The following is a 19,709-nucleotide window of genomic DNA, read 5'->3' as shown; positions in this document are numbered from 1 at the left end:
ATATATATATAATATATATATATAATTCTACATATGAATGCCATAATAGCGCGGATTCTATATATATTTCCAAATCAATTTTGGAATTATGAAAATTTCCATAACAGACTTTTTCAGCAAAAATTGCAAATAAATTTGAAAATATTTGATTTCAGTATGTTTCCTAATTTGATTATATTTTTTCAATTTGAATTCGCTTGGGCGACAAATTTGTCTATTCTTTTGCAGTTCAAAAGAAAAGTATTTTTCACGTGATTCAATTTTATTCCAACTATTATTAATAGATTAGCAGGTAAATAAGGACATGCAATAAATATTCAGCAATTCAGTCATGAAGTCATTATTGCTGAATTTTAAGATTCAAGAATTTTGGTTCCCTGATAATATATTCGAAATGTCCCAAATTATTGCAATTCTAAAAGAAATGAATAAACTATTAAAAAATCGAGTCAACTATTTTGGCGATTTTTGTGATATGATTCGCATCAGTATTTTCTGGCTATAGAATATTGACGATATTTTGGCAAATATTCAAGTTATAGTACATTGGCAATATTCCAGATGACGTATTTCTTTTTAATTTATAAAATTCTTTCTTAGACTGTACATAATTTTTTTTTCTCGCCCGTGTCGTGTGTTTAATCGTTTTCATAGTGAGAAAGGCATGGTTAAAAACTGAAAGATTTAAAACAGAGATTTCTCAATCTCGAGATTCAATTTTATGATGATTTTAATGTTTTCTCTGAGTATTTCGAATGCAAGAAAATGTAAAACTATAAAATGTTTGAATTATATTGAGCCCCAATTTTCTATATTTGAGATCTATACTTTTCCATACTTACATGCTAGATTATTTAAAATATTCTTTAAGAAAACTCAAAAAGCCTTATCATTATTCTCAATTTTATCTATAGATCTCTAAACCGAAATGTATGAATGAGCCCTGTGCCTCTGAAAGCCTTTCTCGAAAGAGGCCTCCACAGCATCGCCGTCGACGAGTTCGAATTTTAAAACTAGCGCACTCTCCCATAATCCCCCAATAACAACTCCCCACAACATTGTCGCTTGAGGATTAATAACCATAAGCCCCTGACGCCCATCGGACCCAATTGTTAGTCAATGGAAACACGCCCTGCAAAAAGAACCCGAGAACTGTCGACCAGCTTAGTGTTGGAGGTGGCACTCGGAACTTAGTTTGCTCCCATTTTTCGCTAGGCTAATGCCATCTCAGAGTTCTTATTTGTCTCTGTATTTAAACTGCAGATACTGCGCATTGTTGGAAAGGATTTTGGGATTGTGAGTTCTGTTTCTCGTGGCGAAAAAGGCGAAAGAGGACTTGAGTAGTACAATCTTATTTCTGTCAGGATGCAGTTTTATTGAGTTATACGTGCATGTCGCTGATACCGGTTTGTGTTTAATTTCAATTCAGCCAATTGCGATCATTTTTTAAGCAGGGAAATGTGGGAAACAAGAATAATTTATTAAGAAAAAGAGCTTTTTTATGTTGTAGTATGTAAAGAAAATGTGTAAATGAGTTGAACATCTTTTCTAATTGATTGGTGAGTCATGATTGGTTTTAACATAGTAGATAATTGCCTCATCTGCTGCTGTTTAACTTTTTAACTTATTATTATAATATTGATTTAGAAAAAGATATGAATGCTTTGATAGAATGGTATAGTCATTAGTCATATATTCGTCATTATTAATGTATTAGTCTTTGATAGTCATTAATGGTTCTGACATAGTTGATAATTGTCTCACTTGCTGCTGTTTCACTTCTTAACTTATTATAATAAGATTAACTACAAAAAGAGATACATGATTGCTTTGACAGAATTCAGAATTCTGTGGACCACGTTATAAGTATTTATTAGTAAGTCATATCACTGACTCTCCGACCCGCCCGAAGGCACACGGATAAATAATACTGAATGACTGGACCGCCGCAAGAGCAACACTGGGCGGGAACTGTGGTTGAGTCTTAAGGGCGATCACCGGCCATGGTACAACCCTTCCCGAAGGAAGTACGTCCCGTCATCGATAGGAGGAGCCAGATCCCCCACCTTTTTGTGTACCCTCCAGGGTGGCGAGATCCAACTACCATACCGGAAGCATCTCATCCTCATTCCGAGGTGCCCCCCTGGGGGTTAGTATTTATTAGTAACAAATCTAACATATGTATATGAAAATCAGAAGTACAGTAATTGTAAAAGGAAAATTACTTTTAGTTACTTAGGATTGAAGAATAGTCAATAAGGCTAATAGAAATTATTAATAAGACAACAGATTAGCTTTATTTAACGGATGTACAGGGTTGTTATAAAGTTCGCTTATTCAAAAGGCTTTTAAAAATTAAAAAAAAGCAACATAATACCATTTTTACTATGTAATAATCACTATTTTTATGTAATAATCACTGATATTTTCGTCAGTTGTGGTAACTTTATTGCATAAAACTATCAATTCAACAGACAAATCAAATAGTCAAAAAAATCCCAATTAATCCAAATGTCCAAATTAACGAAAGCATCTATGAGTCACAATCAAACAATCTCAAATATTTTACGATATTTTTGAATTTGCAGAGATTTACTTTGGCTTATAGAGCTTTGTTAAAATTTGGTCATAAATAAACTTAAACTACATAGATAGATATAGGCATGAAAAAAGTTTTGCTTAAATAGTAAAAACTGTATGAAAAAAAATCAATAACAATTTTGTGATATGTTAATACTGTTATATTAATTTGTGTTAGATGAACTTTAATTATAACAACTCTGTATACTTAAATGATGTGATTTTTGATCACATTACTTTAACAGATACAGATCAGACATTTGGAACAATGGAAATAAGGGAAAATGCAGTTTTGAAATAAATTTGTATAAATGAAAATTAAACCATTTTTTGATAGTATTCAAATTTTTAAGGCAAAAATTTTCACTTTAGAGATAATTAGGAATGAAAAGTGAGGTATAACGCAAAAACATTCCGAGAATTATTAGATGATATCAAGATAGTCCAGAAAAGAAATGTACCCCCTAACTCCAAAACAGAAAAAAAAAAAAAAAAAAAAAATGTATCGAGGTTTGAGTAATAAATAACGTGGAATTTTCAAACCCTTTCACATTATGAAGCATTAAAACAGCAATAAATTCTTCTGAAACTATCATATGCTCTATTCGGTAGTGGAACTTACAGAGCATATTGGAAAATTATTATATCAAATTTCAACGTAAAATATATGTATGTTAGTTTTTTTATTAGATATTTCGGAATCTTTTGATTTTATCAAAATTTAGAATTTATAAAATAAATGTTTAAATTATACCAGAAAGTATGCATATATATATGTATATATATAATATAATCATTGCAGCTTCCCAATGAATGAACATAGAAATGAAATTCAAACTTCTTTATTAATAAAAACTGTTCAGAAATTAAGAATATTGAATAAAATAATATTTCATATTTTTGCCAAAAGTTGACTTTTCAACTTAGTCAACCATCGACCTGAAGAGATTCGTGTGGTTTAGTTCGTAACTCAGCCACACATGAGCAGACATTTACAATGAGTAGTTTTAATTAAACGCTAACCGGAAAACCTTTCTAACAAACGAGCATGGAAAAAACGCTTGCTCATATTTATCGGCTATAAAATGTCAACGCCGCTATCAGCGGAGTCATAAAATTTGTGATTGAAGAGACGAGCCTTCTACAGGGGAAGGGCTCACACGTACCATTTCAATTATATCCAAGAAGTTCCATTTACTTACTCAGCATATTTGTATTCAGAGACGAAATTATAACCTTTGCATTGTTATTAAAGCTGCCTTTTTTCATACCAAATCATCTGCCCTAACTCACTATAATGGTAGGGGTTGCCAGAATATAGAGTTTATCTTGAAATGAGATTCACTCATCGCCAATGCCTTTTTTTAATGCGTTCTATGACCGTCTGTGTATAGTTATGACTAAATTTTATTTCTGCTTAAAATTTTATTTATAGTGCTTCATACTGATATATTAGAAATAGGTAATGAATTTGTAAACCTAGATGAATTTAGGGTTATCCTTAAAATTGCTATTGAGGTAGAAATCATCTTGAAAATAATTGTTTGTTAATAATTTTTTTCTTGATTTGAAAAAACATCAATAAGGCTTAAAATGACTCTTAGTGCCTCTATGAGATGGCTATATAGTATTATGGTAAGTAATAAAAAGCTGTGATTCGAGTTCTGATTCCGTCGACTTTTCATCATTAAAGTTAATAGTTTCGCATAGACAAGTTATAAGTGACCACTTTAAAAAGTCTTGTCTTTTAACCCTCCGGTATAATTTCAGAGTGACGACAACTACAGTAAAAAAAGTGATGCCCAGTCATTTTATTATACCTATACGTTATTCGACTGACATTCTGCCATCTAACGGATATATTTGTAATTAATTTTCTTATCTCGAGAAAGGTAAGAGACAGCATGAAAAGATACCTGGAGTATTTTAATCTAGAAAAGAGAGCTTAAAACACTTACTTACACACTCACAGAAGACGCTGATAAGTGCTACTTAGTGTGCATCTTTATCATGAACCACTTAAATATCCAGCAAATGTTCAGTGCGCACATAATATGGACGTACGGATTCATGCTCTTTTTATAGTAATACGTACAAAAAAATGAATTGATTGTGTAAGATTCTACAGCAAATACATTAATCGATTAATGATCATAATTGAATTTCTGATAATTTGAAATATTTTACGAGGTCACTTTTCGATTTTGAGGTGATCATGTGACTTTTTAAAATCTGTATGGAGATTTCTTAAAGCACTTCAACTAAAATAGATGACTAACTATTTTAATTAATGAGGATCTTTTCTTTCCCATTTCGAGTCTTTACAAGTATGGAATTCATAACTTAACATTTGCAAATTTTTTAATCTAGAGATTAATGTCTGCAAAGTTTTTGCTCAGTAAATCAATGAATCTCTACAACTTATCAATATACTTTTAGTATTATGGTGCTTGGTCTCGATTCCTAATTGTGGATTAAAGCTGTAGGATTGAGTTACTTCCAATCACATGATGGATGACCTTCGATGACAATTAGGACTCAACCTTAGTTTATGCCCTCCGTGCTTTCAAGACAAATGTCATTTAGATGTCCTTCACGCTTCGGCAGGACAGAGATAGCTCTCATCTATTTAACTTTGTGATTAAATTATCGTATACAAAATCTAATACCACCAACTGTTAATAAAAATTAATAGTTTGATAAAATCATATAAACGCATATAAAAATACATGTATGATGTAATAATAAAATGCTCCAGGTGCCTCTTACCTTCTTTACACCACTCGTAATAGGTTAAATAATTCTCTGCAATCTTTTCTCGTCTAGAAACTTTGCTCAATTTTAAAACTGAAGTTGATACAGAGATTTTATTCATCTTGAGACATTATTTCAAGTAACCTTTGAAGCCAGTTGAATTAAAAGCAAAGTCCCCTGGAATAAAGGGTTAATTATTGGACAATTCAAAACTGGTTCAAACGCTTTAAGGAAGGAAATTAATGCTATAAACTAAATTCCGAAATGGTAGTCCAGCAACTTCGAAATCTGAAAAAAAAAAAGAATGGACCATATATTCAACAATACATATGCCGCAACAGATATAAAAGGGACAAAAGGCTCTCATGATCGCCACAAAAAGCAAATTGTCGAGTGGAAGCATATAAAGTTCTTCTGGAACGTTCACAAATTTGCAGTTATTCACTCTCTTGAAGTAAAAAAGAATCGTAAAAAAAAAATCGAGATTTTGGCGTATATCGACATGTTTCAGACATTTCTGAGTCCGAACATTTTTGGAATTATGTATCTGCCTGTGAAGACGAAATCTTGAAAATGCTTTCAGCCACATATGAGGAAAATGTATTTATAAAAATTTCATCTGTTTGGAACAAAATCCATTCAGAATAAGCATTTATTCGGCTGTTTGAGTACAAATGAACAGGATCCTGATATTCGTAAGCAATGGTTGAATGTATGCCGAAAAGAACCAGTTGGAAAATGAAGTGGATTTTTTTTTTCTTTTCTTTTTGGTCAGTGCTTTGTGGAATTTCGAGTAAATCATTTGCTTTGGCATTCTTTTAAAGGACCATTATGCCTCTTCTATACTATGTTGGAACATCTTGACATGATATGCTGATATCTAAAGGAAATTCTCTGTTTTAGTTAATCCAGGGAGAGCTTTTTTTCCAACATAATGCTAGGCCTCGCGTATCTCGTAGGACCAAAATAACAATCAAAAGAGTTTGGAGGAATCAAACGCTTATTCTATCCAATCCGAATTTTCTCAATTGAATTTTCAAGTGTTTTGATCAATGGATTTTTTTTTTTTTTTTTTTTTTTTGTATAAGTTATTTTCGAAAAAAGAATCTACAATTTTTTTGGTCTAAACTAATCAAAAGGTAATAATAAAAGAATGTTCAACAGACAAAAACAGGGCAAGATATTATGCTATAATTGTGTTTCTTGATGATATTACGCTAAATTTTGGCTTCAAAAATAAAAATTCTTTTGATGCATTAATAGTCTAAAACGTTCATTTTGAGCCCTTTTTCTTGAATCGTTATCATAATTAAGATCGTTTAAAAAGTAATAGAAATCGTGAACTTTCTTGCATAATTATTTTTCTATAGATTTTTTAATATCTGTCAGTAAAAACTAAGAAAATTATTTTGATTGAAAATATTTGAGCCGTTTACTTTGAAAATGGAGCAAGTCCATTTTTTTGTTATTACGCGATATTTAAAGGTTTGCATTTCAATAAGTTTAAGAATATTGATAAGTATTAATAGATATATTTTTTGTATTTTGTGGTACCAGATAATGTAGGTTTATAATCCAATAGCGTTTACAGTGCTGACTAAAAAAAAAATGAGTTCCATTATAACTAAATGAACGTGCCTCACTTTCAAAATTAAAGAATTATTGCAATTATTCATTTAAATGGGAAATAATATTTCAGTTGCATTTGACTTTTTTTAAGAATAAAAACAAAATGCTATTCAAATTTTTATAAATATTTATTCATTTGATAAAAAGGGAAACAAAACCAAGAATGTTCTAGTAGAAAATATAACATAACAAACAATTCAGTTTTATTAAGAATTTCAATGAAATTATATATTTCAGTTTATATGTAGGTATAATCAATTTGAATTTCATTCAAGATTTAACATTTTAAAAAAATTCATGATGAACGGGAGGTATATATGGTATTAAATCCATCATATCCTTGTATTTTTCAGATGTAATAAATCTCCTTTTTTTCTTACATAAAGAATAATTTTATATTTCTGAAATTACTTGGAATTATTTGCCTTCCTCGTTGTGTTGATAAATCGATAAATTTAAATTCAAAATCTCGTTCTATCGAAGTTTTGTTGAACATTTTGTATGGTGCATCCCTTGTAAATCTGATCCAGCATATAGTTAATCAATTCACGGTTTCTCCATCGGTATTTTTCTTTCTTTTTAAAACTACTTTTTCCTGAGGTTGGGTTGAAAATAAATTTCCATGTTTCATTTCATGTACTAAAAATGTATTAGGTTTTCGACAATTTTGTATTACTTTATAGTAATCCTGGGGAATATGCAAGGAACTGGTTTCTGGATTGAATAGTTACTTGATAGTTCCACTCCAAAATCACGATCGTTTGGTAGAAATGAATGTCCTGACAATAGAAATTTGTGATCAATGATATTTAGTTCGTTGTCACTGGACTGAATAATCGGTGATGAAAGTAAACATTATTATTGAGACACAAAATTAAGATATACTTTTTATTATTTATAAAATACACCCTAGATTTCAGACATGTCAAACGGCCACATTTCCTTCACCATAGAGCAACCGGAGCTAAGTTTGCCGTAATATATTCGGTCAAATATATTTTCAATCCAAGATGGACTTGCACCACTTTCAAAATAAACAGATTTGCAATACCGTTAAGAGCTAAAACTTCCATCTCCAAAATACTGGAATATAAATATTTTTTTACTATAAATTTTTTACTCATAAAACGATCATAACAAGTTTTATCTATAATTGCCATTATCTCCATTTTTGAAAAAAAATGGACTTGCCCCACTTTCAAAATAAACTGCTCATTTCTTTGAAATTCAACAAACGTTAATGATGGAAGCGAAGTAACATTAAATTATATTTTCCAAATTTATTTTTCTTACCTAATAGTTTACCTATATAGCTTTACACGCGCTTTTAAGTAAAATAGGAATTAACAAATAAAAAAAAAATAATCTTTTGGAATATCCTTCTTTCCGTCTCTCTTTATACTTTTCCATAAGGAAACAAGCAAATAAAAAAAGCACTTTAAAATTTAAAACATTATCTATCCAATGACGCTAGACGATTGCTTCGTTATTTTTTCACCGATATCCTCAGTTTTTAAAAAAAAATCGTTTGTAGTTATAACCACAACAATGTCAAAAGAAAAAAAAAATCTGTTAAATATTTTCATTAAATTTAACGGTTACTCAAGTAAGAATAAAGCAGTCAGAAATATAAAAGATAGTATGATTTCATTCAAACTTTTTATTTGAACGAAATGCTAATTTTTTTTATCTCAGTAACGATTTGTTTGTTTGGTTGTGTGTGTGTGTGTGTGTGTGTGTGTGTGTGTGTGTGTGTGTGTGTGTGTGTGTGTAAAACTTTATAGCACAGAAAAAAAAAACTATTTTTTTAAAGTGACTCTTTTCTTTGTTGGACTGAATTCAAAATCTGGCCTCGAGCTACGATTTCTTTACTTAAGAATCTTTTAATAAATTTCACTCAGTAAACTCGTTGCGTTTTTTATTTTAGACACGTGAGCATATTTTTTATCGAAATCGGGTAGGTCTCAAACGTGGAAATTCATCAAAATTTTGAGTCAATTTTTTTAACAGGTTTTTTAAGTATGACATATTGTAATGCTTAAGAATTTGTTTTTATTTTGTTCGAGGGTGTGGCTATTGATTGATTACGCGACTACAAGGCATTCTAAGATTACTCGGGAAAATTTATTTAATGTATTCGATTTCTAACTGTTTGCTGACACCATATAATTAAGCGCTTAAGTGTAAAAAATGAGGATAAAAACTATGTTATAAAACTTGGAAACTTACAATTTCAAAAACAAGTTTTTGAAACGAATTCTTTAATCTGGACTTGCAACTATCAGTTAAGAAAAATATCAACATTTTCCTTTTCAACATCTATTAAAGAATAAAAATAAGGAAATTAAAAATAGTAATAAATAAAAGTTGAATATTCAGACACATGTATAAAGTTTGAAATTAAAACTTACTGGTAATTTCATTTATTATTATTCATATCTGAAATTTGAAAAACTGAATTAAAATATTCTTTCGCAAGGGTAGAAATTGATCTATATAGAAACTTTCTAAGACAGCTTTTGCTGCTTTGAATGAAAAAGGAAATGAGAAGTATTACAAATTTTTTTATGAAAAATAAGTAGGTATATGTTCATATTGAATAAAAACCGAGTTTTCCGAGCCCTGTCTAGCAGAAATTAAATTCATTTTTATTGAACTTATTTTAGAAGTTTAGCAAATATTAGCAATAAACCAAAATAATATCGAATTGTTAGTTCATGCTTTGTTATCTTAATTAATTTTTTTTTAAAATTTAGATAGAGCAGGTTGCTTTAGGAATTTTTAATTATCATTATTAAGGTATATGTGCTTATAAAGAAAAAATGTCACCGAAAATCACAATTTTTTTTAACGTTTTATTTAAAAACATATTCTTTTACCTTCCCAAAATCGTTTTAATCTTACATATATGAAAATTATAAATGAAATTATCGATATTTCAATAGAACTTAACAACTGAAAATGGAACTTTAAATAAGTTTTTCTCAGTATTTTTATTTAGTTGTTATTTAGCTTTTTAAAAAATTATCCCTTTCTATTTCATCTCCTTTATTATGTATTATATATTATTTTAGAATATTTTCAGATGAATTTTTCCGTTTTTTTTATGTTTGAGGTTAATGTGAAATAAGAAAATTCTGAATCATTAAAATATTCCAATTTTCTGTAGATGCTGTAATTTCTAACAATAAAGGCATTGAAAGCATTTAAATCCTACTTAAGACAGATATTAGTTAATAATAATATCTCCAAGCTAATCCATATATTTTCTTTAAAAAAAAACTGTAGAAATATTGAAATCTACTGATACCAGCTGCATAACAGATAGAAATACATATTCATTCGAGTGGATAAAAAGATAAAACAAATTCAAACTTCAAAACACATATAAAAAAATGGAATACATTAAAAAAAAAAGATGGGATAACCTGTTATTCTAAGAAGATTTGTATAAAAATCTTTTCATCTCATTGAGAATTAAAAACATATTTTAATCTTATTCTCAAAACGTCGTACTCCAAAAAAAAAAAAAAAAAAAAAAAAAAATCAATTTTTAAAACACGATTACAAAAATGCTATTAAAATTATCAGTCTAAGATTTAGAATGAATTAAGTATCTAATATTGTCTATAGAATAAACCAGAACGTAAGTGCATGGCCAAATTATACACCTTTTGAGTTTTGAAAAAGGATGGAAATTCCACAACAATCTTTTGCATTAAAATTCTTGTAATTTGCAAGGATTTTAAGTTATTCCTACACTTTTTCTTCAGCTCCGAGCCAATACATGAATGTTTATATGTACTGAAGAGTATAAACATGATTTCGGTCATTTGTTTATAATTGAGATCGTTTGAAAAAAGGTCAAAATTGTGTGGGGGGATTCTAAATTTTCTCATATATTTAATAAAGAAATTAATTATAAAAAATTTTTTTGTGATATATTAATTTTTTGCATAAAAAAATTTGAATGCTTCAAATTTCATTATATTATCTGAAAATAGTATATACCTTAATAACTTCATCGACTTTTCGAAACAAAACACGGATTGATACCAATAAACCAATAAGTACCAATAAACATTAGGACTATCCTTCTGTTGTACGTAGACTAAATGTCTGCAACTTTTAGTTTTATAGAGTTTTGATTATATTCGGTTAACATATATACCTTTACTTTTCATATTTATTTTTAAAAAAAACTTTAAAAAATCCATCTCTCATTGAGTCAATCCTCTTAAATTCATATTTGAGCAACAATAATTTACCACATATCCTACTGAATAATTCAGCCACTGACACTCAAATATCGTGTGATTGAGTCCTCTTATTTTCAAGCTACACAGAGAATACTTTGAAACATGCCTTATATATCAGCTCTGAAGTAGCGGGTGATATCTCAGTTGGTACTCATTTTCTATATACCACTCCATATTATGTGGATAGCTTTCAGCCTAGCACATGGTGGATCTTTGAAAAAGTGAATCTCAAACCTTCATCCCTCCGGTTCCGAATTAGAGATTGTATCATTAGGTTACCAACATTCCATATATCTTGGAGAATTTGACTTTAGTTTCGCATGAACATTGAAGTCTCCTTATCGGACACTATCATTTAAATTTTGTTACAATCCAAAGCTTCCTTAACCCTTTCTAGAGCCATGGGAAGTATGCTTCCCGCCAAATTCGTCAATTTTTGTATGAAATTATGTAAGTTGGCAGACGTTCTGACACATTTTTCAATAAGACTGAAACTTAGATCCTTCAGTTCCTTATCTCACACAAAATAGTGTGTCTTGATTTGCTATTTAATTATTAATTAACCAAATTAATTAATCAAAATAAATTTATCTAATAAGCAAAATGAGTCACTTTTCTTAAGCCAATCTCAATCCTAAAAATATTTTGATTTAACACGACTAGAAAAAAATGGCCTTTTAAAGGGTTAGCTTGATTAAACCCAAAGAGCACTTCGAGAACGAAAATGAGAAATTTCGGTGGCGTAACGATGAGAGGTTGGGGGGGGGGGGGGGGGTGCAGAGTAGTACGGATGCCTAGGGCACAAATCACATCGGATGCTTGATGAAAAAACGTACGCGCAAGTGAGTTACTTTTCTAAAAACAATTATGAAGAGGGAAATAATGCCATACCTAGAATTATTTATGATTGCCAAGCCAGTGATGATAATTTGTTCAAGTTATGGGCTAAGAGTTAGTTGATTTCCTTTAACCACCGGAAAGCTTTCATATAAGAAGATTCTAAAATCTGCGAGTGGTGATTTTTTTAATAACTTCGTAATACCGAAAATCCCGTTAAAAATAGAAAAAAAAATGCTTATTTAATGATAAAGAATTGATTCACATTGTAAAATGTTGGTAGCATAGTTTTACATGAATGTTTAAAACCACGTTGGTTTTGTTAAGCAGCACGATGTTATGTAACTAAGCAAGACCAAACTAAGATACTGTCAAAATAATTTATTGAGATAAATACATTATTTTTTGAATGCTTATCAAGGTATTCACACACATCCTTGAATGAAGAACAAAACATATAATGGTAATTCAAAAACATATTTCAATTTTTTGTTGTCATTTAAAATCCAAATTTAAGGCTTTTCACTTGGAGAATTACGGAAATGAGTTCCACATTATCACCATCAAAAATCTATCCTTAACGAACTTTAACCATATAAATCAGTGTAATTTTTTCATATTCTGTTAACGAAATCCATAGAAAGCCAAATAAGCGAAAAATCGCCAGTGGCGTAGTATAAGATGTACTTATATTTCAGCATCTGCGCGTACAGCTATTTCTTTGTCAGACTTCACTGACGTCACACGCAACGTTGGGTCCACACGTGACTCTCATTGCAAGCAGCTCATTGGCTGGATAATCACGTAATCATGGCCAGGGGCCATTACGAGAGCACACAGTAACGGTGTACCCCACCCGGCTAGGTTCTTCTGCAAATCCTTCAGGGTATCAGCCAAATAAGATGACGTATAATAAACCAATAAATTAAAACTGCTGTGCTCGTCGCGGAACTAACTGCTTTGCGAGAACACATAAATAATCAGGCTTTTTACAGTCGTTTCCAGTATTGAGTTGTTAAGTTTTGGCAGATGAGCGTATTAGGTACCACGCAGAAGGCAAGGCTCGCTCTTCAAACAATCGTGACGGTAATAAGGCGGGTTGGGCCGATCAGATCAGGATATTATTAATATCATAATGTGGTTTGCAGTAATGCGAAAATTGTCGTTTCCAATTGAGGGGACATTTATCAAAAAGGCAAACAAGATTTGGAGTCAGATACTTGTGCAGAACCTTGTTTCTTCTTCTGTAGAATATATTTAGGTTAGTGAAAATAATTGAATTTTTTTTCTTTTTTCTTTATTTCAACCGGCATTACAAAATATTCCAAGTTTGTATTCCAAGTACATATTTACGCAGGTTGATAGCTAGTTTATTTTTTGTTGCTAGTGTGTTTACTCTATAATATTATAAGATATCTTAAATTACACCACTTGAACAGTAATTCCAAGCATAACACTGGTGCAGCATGGCCAAATCCAACTCTTGCGCCATAAAAATAAACCTCTAATATTGTAGAATTGAATAGCATTATGTTATCAAAACGTTACAAATAAATAACAATTACTTCGTTACAAAAGTATTTGGGTCAATTTCTCTGATCCAAATATATCGAGAATCCTTCATTTAAAATGCATAGATAATAAAAATCGTTCACAAACTTCTATGGTATATTTTTACGAGGTATAAAAACAATTGCCACCATTTGGCACTAGATTTCACATTTTTATCTGGAAATAAATTTCTTTTTAAATTAATAAGCATTCTAATTTGTCGGTTTTCCAAAATGGCGAATGTCATTGAGCTAAAAATAAGCATAGAATTTTGTTTTCATCATAATTTCTGATGCAAAAATATTTGAAATATTGCAAAAAGACTATTTTAACCCTTTAAAGGGCCATTTTTTTTAAGTCATATTATGTTAGAATATTTTTAGGCTTGAAATTAGAATAAGAAAAGGGATTCATTTAGCTTATTAGATAAATTTAATTTGATTCATTAATTAATTTGGTTAATTAATAATTAAGTAACAAATCAAGACACATCATTTTGTCTGAGACAAAGAACTGAAGCATCTAAGTTTCTGACTTACTAAAAAAATTAGTCTTAACTTATGCCAACCTACATAGTTTCATACAAAGATTGATCAATTTGGTGGTAAGCATACTACCCACTGCCCTAGAAAGGATTAAACTCTTAACTATTTATAAAAACAAGAGTATTTGAATGGCAAAAAATGTTTAAAGAAGATAAAAAAAAAAAATCATCAAAGACATATCTCACACATTGGAAGATCATTCTTCCCCTTCGTATGGCTACAAAATATGATTGAACAAATTCCTAGATTGAAAATCTCGGAAACAGTCGGAGTTGCGGCAATATAAAGCATGAGTTTTCATTACAATATATGCCTTGTCACAGTAGCATTATTGTGAATATTCTTATTTAAAAAAATTAACTTATGTGTAATGGTCTTTGTGTGACTTTTTCTTATGCTTAGGTTGAAACTGCCTTGCCTGGTTTCAGTTTTTATTTTGAATGCAATAAAAGAACCTTAAAGAGATTTCCCGAAATAATTATAAAACATGTTTTAAAAATTAGAAGGGGAAAAAAAATGTTGCAGAAGTGTAGGGATAGGATAGAAAAAAATGTAGCCAGAAGATATTCTTTGAAGGAGATGTAAAATATATTGACTAATAGATTGATAATTTTCATGGCACCATTCCCATGCTTTTTTTTTATAATTAAAATGCATAGAAACGTTATATCTAACAGGGCGTTTTAAACATTTGGTAGTGGAGGATAGATCCTTTAAATAGGAAAATATAATTGCTATATTTCGAATGCTCCATGTTGCTGGTTGAACAACTCATTGTATTTACATAGTTAGTCGAATTCTTTCAAAAATATTCAGACAAGCATGAAATCGTTGAATATAAATAGCTAATGATTTTATATAAATAGGCAAAGTCTTCCGAGATTAGAAGTTTACTGTAACTCAAGTTGCTGTTCTGCACCAGTAATGTAAATTTTCCTCGCTTGAGGAAAAAAATATTCCCATTACCCACTTTCGAGAAAATAATTTTATCTATCCAGAAATGGAAATTTCAAATTGTATGCTAAATAAAAAAATTATTTAACTAAGAATAATCATAAATTCTATTGAATTTTTAAATTAACACGATTTTCAAGTTCATTTTTACTTGTAAATGTTATAATATCTAGGTGGGAATAAAAGATGCCCATATCTGAGTTTTAGCAATTCCTATAGCATTTCTGTGTGATCTCTTGGATCAGATTTTCAGAAAATTTGTTTGAAAGAATTGGTTAATAGTGGTATAGTAAAATTTTAAACATGCGCTTGATATATTAGGTCAGAAGCTCCCAAACTGTGAACTGTGCACCAATTTTTCTTGAGTCGCTACAAGGAAGAGAGAGAAAGACAGGAAACATAAGAAAAAGACTCTCAATGTTTCAAAGCAAAAAAAAAAAAAAAAAAAAAAAAAAAAAAAAAATCAAAATCTACTTAAAATTTAAATTCACTTTAAAGGTGTTCCGTTTTCTCAAATAATAGAATCCGTTTGGAGTCGCATTAACCTGTGAAGTGTGACTTTGTGTTAACTTTGTTATGAAAAATACCAAACTTAAGTTAACAAAATTTCTTAAATAATTTTTTAAATTTTGCCTGTGTATTATTATTTATTTTAATTTTTCAATAACAATACCTTCTTTAAAAATGAATCGTTAATTTTTAATCTAATAAAAATGAAATCTTATTCACTTTACGCAAAATTTATTATACAATAATTTGTATTGCGTTTAACGTGTTCGCTTGATTTTGATTATGCGTCGCCTGAGGAACGTTTAATAGAAAATACGCAATTAACTTGTTAAAATAAAATTTCTAAGACGTTACTTTGAATTAGATTTTTCAAAAGATTATGTAGCATTTTGCTACAGCTTTACGAAATATTTCGAATTCTTGTTAACTAGATATTCTGTAAGCTCGATATTGATTTCATTATTATTTGGCTACCGGTATAAAATTAATTGAACATCTCCTGTAAATTAAAACGAAACATAATTGTAAGGATAAGGAACCTCCCTTTTATAAAAAAAATGAGGTGTCCTTATCAAAAAATAATGCTCGTTATTATTTTATTATAGCAAAATTTTATCAGAACAATTTTTAATTAAATAAAATTTTATCAAAATAAAATTTAAATTAATAATTATTTAGAAAAAAGCTATGATTTTGTTCAAAATTTATTTACTAAACTAAACCACTCTTTAAACAATTGAAATTTGTTTATTTCTTGCTATTTATATATGGCAACCAGTAGACTTGTGAGTCACATGAGTCATGATGATTCAGGAGAACGAATGAAATAATAATAATGATAATAAACTAGAAAGCCATTAAAATTTCTTTGATGCTTTATCGTCATTTATTTTAAATTAAAATTTTATATTAAAATAAAAACTAAGGTAGAATTATCAAGCCAAATACCCTTTTTTAAATAAAAGAAAATATTAGCATATGGTTTAAGCTTATTATTGCTAAATATATATATATATTGAAAAGAGATCTTGTAATATACAAAATAATTTTTAAATGCATTAATGCATTTCAAAATAAGGAAAATCTACTTATTTAAAAAGCGACCTTTTAAGCAGTTTTAGAAATGAACCAATTTATAATGCCACAATGATATAACCAAAGTAACAGTATATCTTATATAACTGCCCTCGTCTTACGCTGTGTTTTGTGCTGTGTTTTTTTCCTCTTACTTTGCAGGCTTAATTAATACACATATTAAATTGGTCCATTTAATTATGTCTTGCAGACATAAGAATGAATCAGCTGTAAGTATATTTTCAGTACATATAAAGCAAATGTATGCTAATTTAGAAAACTTTCCTCCTAGAAGGTTGCTAATTCTCTATTAATCAAAACTTTAAATAGAAAATCTGCGATTTTAGTCAATCTTTCACATTCTTTATTTTAAATCCGTTTTTTTTTTTAAATAATAAACATGATGATATTTTATCTCAAAATCCTCCTTCTAATATACGAATTATTTGCTCCATTTCCCTTCCCAACTTTAATATTCGAGTGATTTACATTTAAATCCGCATTTTCAACCGGCCCCAAGCGACTTCTGTTTGAACTGCTAGTCCATTCTCAATTAATCTTATACTCAATTATGTCATCCAAGACTAATAACAAAGTTAGACGGCATCCGTATTAGTTAACATACCCCTAGTTAGTTACACGTACGATTGCATTGACTGATTGCAACGGTACCGTTCCTGTGTATGCTCGGTAGCCGGTAGCAGACTTATATAATTGGCTTGTCACAACTTGATGAGTTAAATCCGTGGCGCCCGAGGGTCACAATATTAGGCCCATATGCATGCAAATGGCGACGGATGGGAGCAAAAAAAGGCCGCCACGAAGTCTTGAACTGAGCGGCAAAATGTGATTTAATCCTCTTGACAGTAATTAGCCCTAAAGTGAATGCGGCACCTTTGTGATTCGGGTAATAGCTTTGAATAGCGATTCGTGTTCGTTATTCGTAAAGGTACCAAGAGATACTAGTGAAAAAGGCTTTTAATAAGCGGTGCTTTTATTAATGCTAGTTGCCATCACGGTATTACTTGGAAAAGTTGATTATATGGTATACATTACTAAATTTTTATTAATTATTTATTTTATTTTATAATCCGGAATTTAGGTAAGAGAGACAACTGAAGACGACGAAAGAATATTTTATGTAAAGATTTTTATGTTAAAAAAAAGATTATAGAAATAAGATAGCAAAAAAGCAATAGCAATAAGATAATACTGTTTGTATTTTGCGCTGAATTGTGCAATGCATTTATATGGATACTTTCCAATATTGTTCAATATAGTTCATCAATATTGTATGATTACAACAGTATGTTTTGTATTCTCTTTTTTAGTTGTTGTTCCCTTTTCTTATTGTGACCGATGTTGCAAATTCCACTAATGTTTTTGTATTCGTATAGAACGAGCTGTAAGGTTTTTTGGCTTAAAAGATTTTTAGATCTGGATTTAAGGGGTAATCTAAAAGAAGGAACATAAATAATTATTTCGAATTATTTATTGCCCTTAAGAAAACTGTCAGGGAATAAATTCCCTCTGTGATTTCTATATGAAACCATGAAGTATTAAATTAATTTGCCGAGGGTCTGAATGGTTAGGCAATTCAATCAGATGGGTACAATATAAACGCATTAATTCGAAATATGGACATTTGCCAAAAATATCCAACCATCTTTTACAAAAATCCTTTATTTCAGATTGTAAATTAAAATTGATATCCAAAAGAATCTGGGAAATATTTTCAGCCTTGAATGGGTAATTTCGATCTCTAAAACTGGCTGGGGATGGCGGATCGAGTTGGCTCCTTTCCGCGTGTCCAGAACGAATCACGGCTGCATTCGGGAGCCAGGTAAGCCCATGTCCACGGCTTTGTTGCGGCAGTAATTTATAGCGCTAAATAATTAAAAAATATGATAAAAGCACTCGGACAGTGTGTCTCAGCACGATTTTTTGAAATAAGGGAATCGCTTCCATGGTGGTCCGAAGATATTTTTATTATTTTTTTTCACCTGAACCATTCCCGCTCCTATAGCTTTTTTCACTACCGAGAATGATGATTATAAAAAAACTTATTTTTGTGGTAATGATTTGGCCGAAAACGATAGGCTGGTAATAATGCCATTAGGCGGATTAAATTTTTAATCGCTTACCATTGTACTGAAAAAAAATTGATAGAGCTTTTTTGATGGATTAATATAGTATATCATACTGAACAACAGCTTCTGTATTTATAGGTGTAACCAGAAGGGCGTTTTCTTCTTCTTCAAAAGAAAAAAAAAGGTGCCTTTGCATTGGATTCACTTGGTTGCTGTCATCTGCCGTAAGATTTGTGGCGACTCTATCTTATGCATTTTCTCATGAATTATTGACAATAGCACATATAATATACCTGTGTAATGCTAAATTAGTGCAAGTTAAAGATGCCTTGGGAATTAGTAAGTAAGCATTTAATTATATCTTGATTTGAAATTTTTTTTAAAGTAACATTTTGAACCAGATAATCACCGTCATTTTTTATTTCATCTACGGAAAGAGATATTCATCAATATCTAGAAAAATATAAAATTTTCAATTCAAAATTTTTATTGTTGTTGTAAATTCTTCGAACACAAATACGAACAACGATTCACAAAAAAATCTAATTCATAGATTTTTTTTTTATTATTATTATTTCAGAAATCATATTATTTGTAAATCGATATGAGTTAAACGATTATTAAAATAGAATTCACAACATAGAAAATTGAAACGAAGAAAATTTATAGAAGGAAATTAAAATTTATGCTTCGATATATCCTCTGAGATAATACCAATCTACTAATTTCTATCCCCGAAATACTATAGCAACTATAACTCAATTCAATAAAAGTGACTTTTCAAAAAACATTTTTATTGCTCTAAAAAATAGATTTCGTAAAATTCCCCAGAGTTTAGTCCTTCATTTATTATGAATTATTAATAAATATTATGGTATTTTGCAATTTTTTTTAAAATTCATTTACAGAGCACTATTGCATTGAAA

Source organism: Argiope bruennichi, chromosome 3 (assembly GCF_947563725.1).
Source record: "Argiope bruennichi chromosome 3, qqArgBrue1.1, whole genome shotgun sequence".
Taxonomy (NCBI): Eukaryota; Metazoa; Arthropoda; class Arachnida; order Araneae; family Araneidae; genus Argiope; species Argiope bruennichi.
This window is presented reverse-complemented; position numbering follows the sequence as displayed.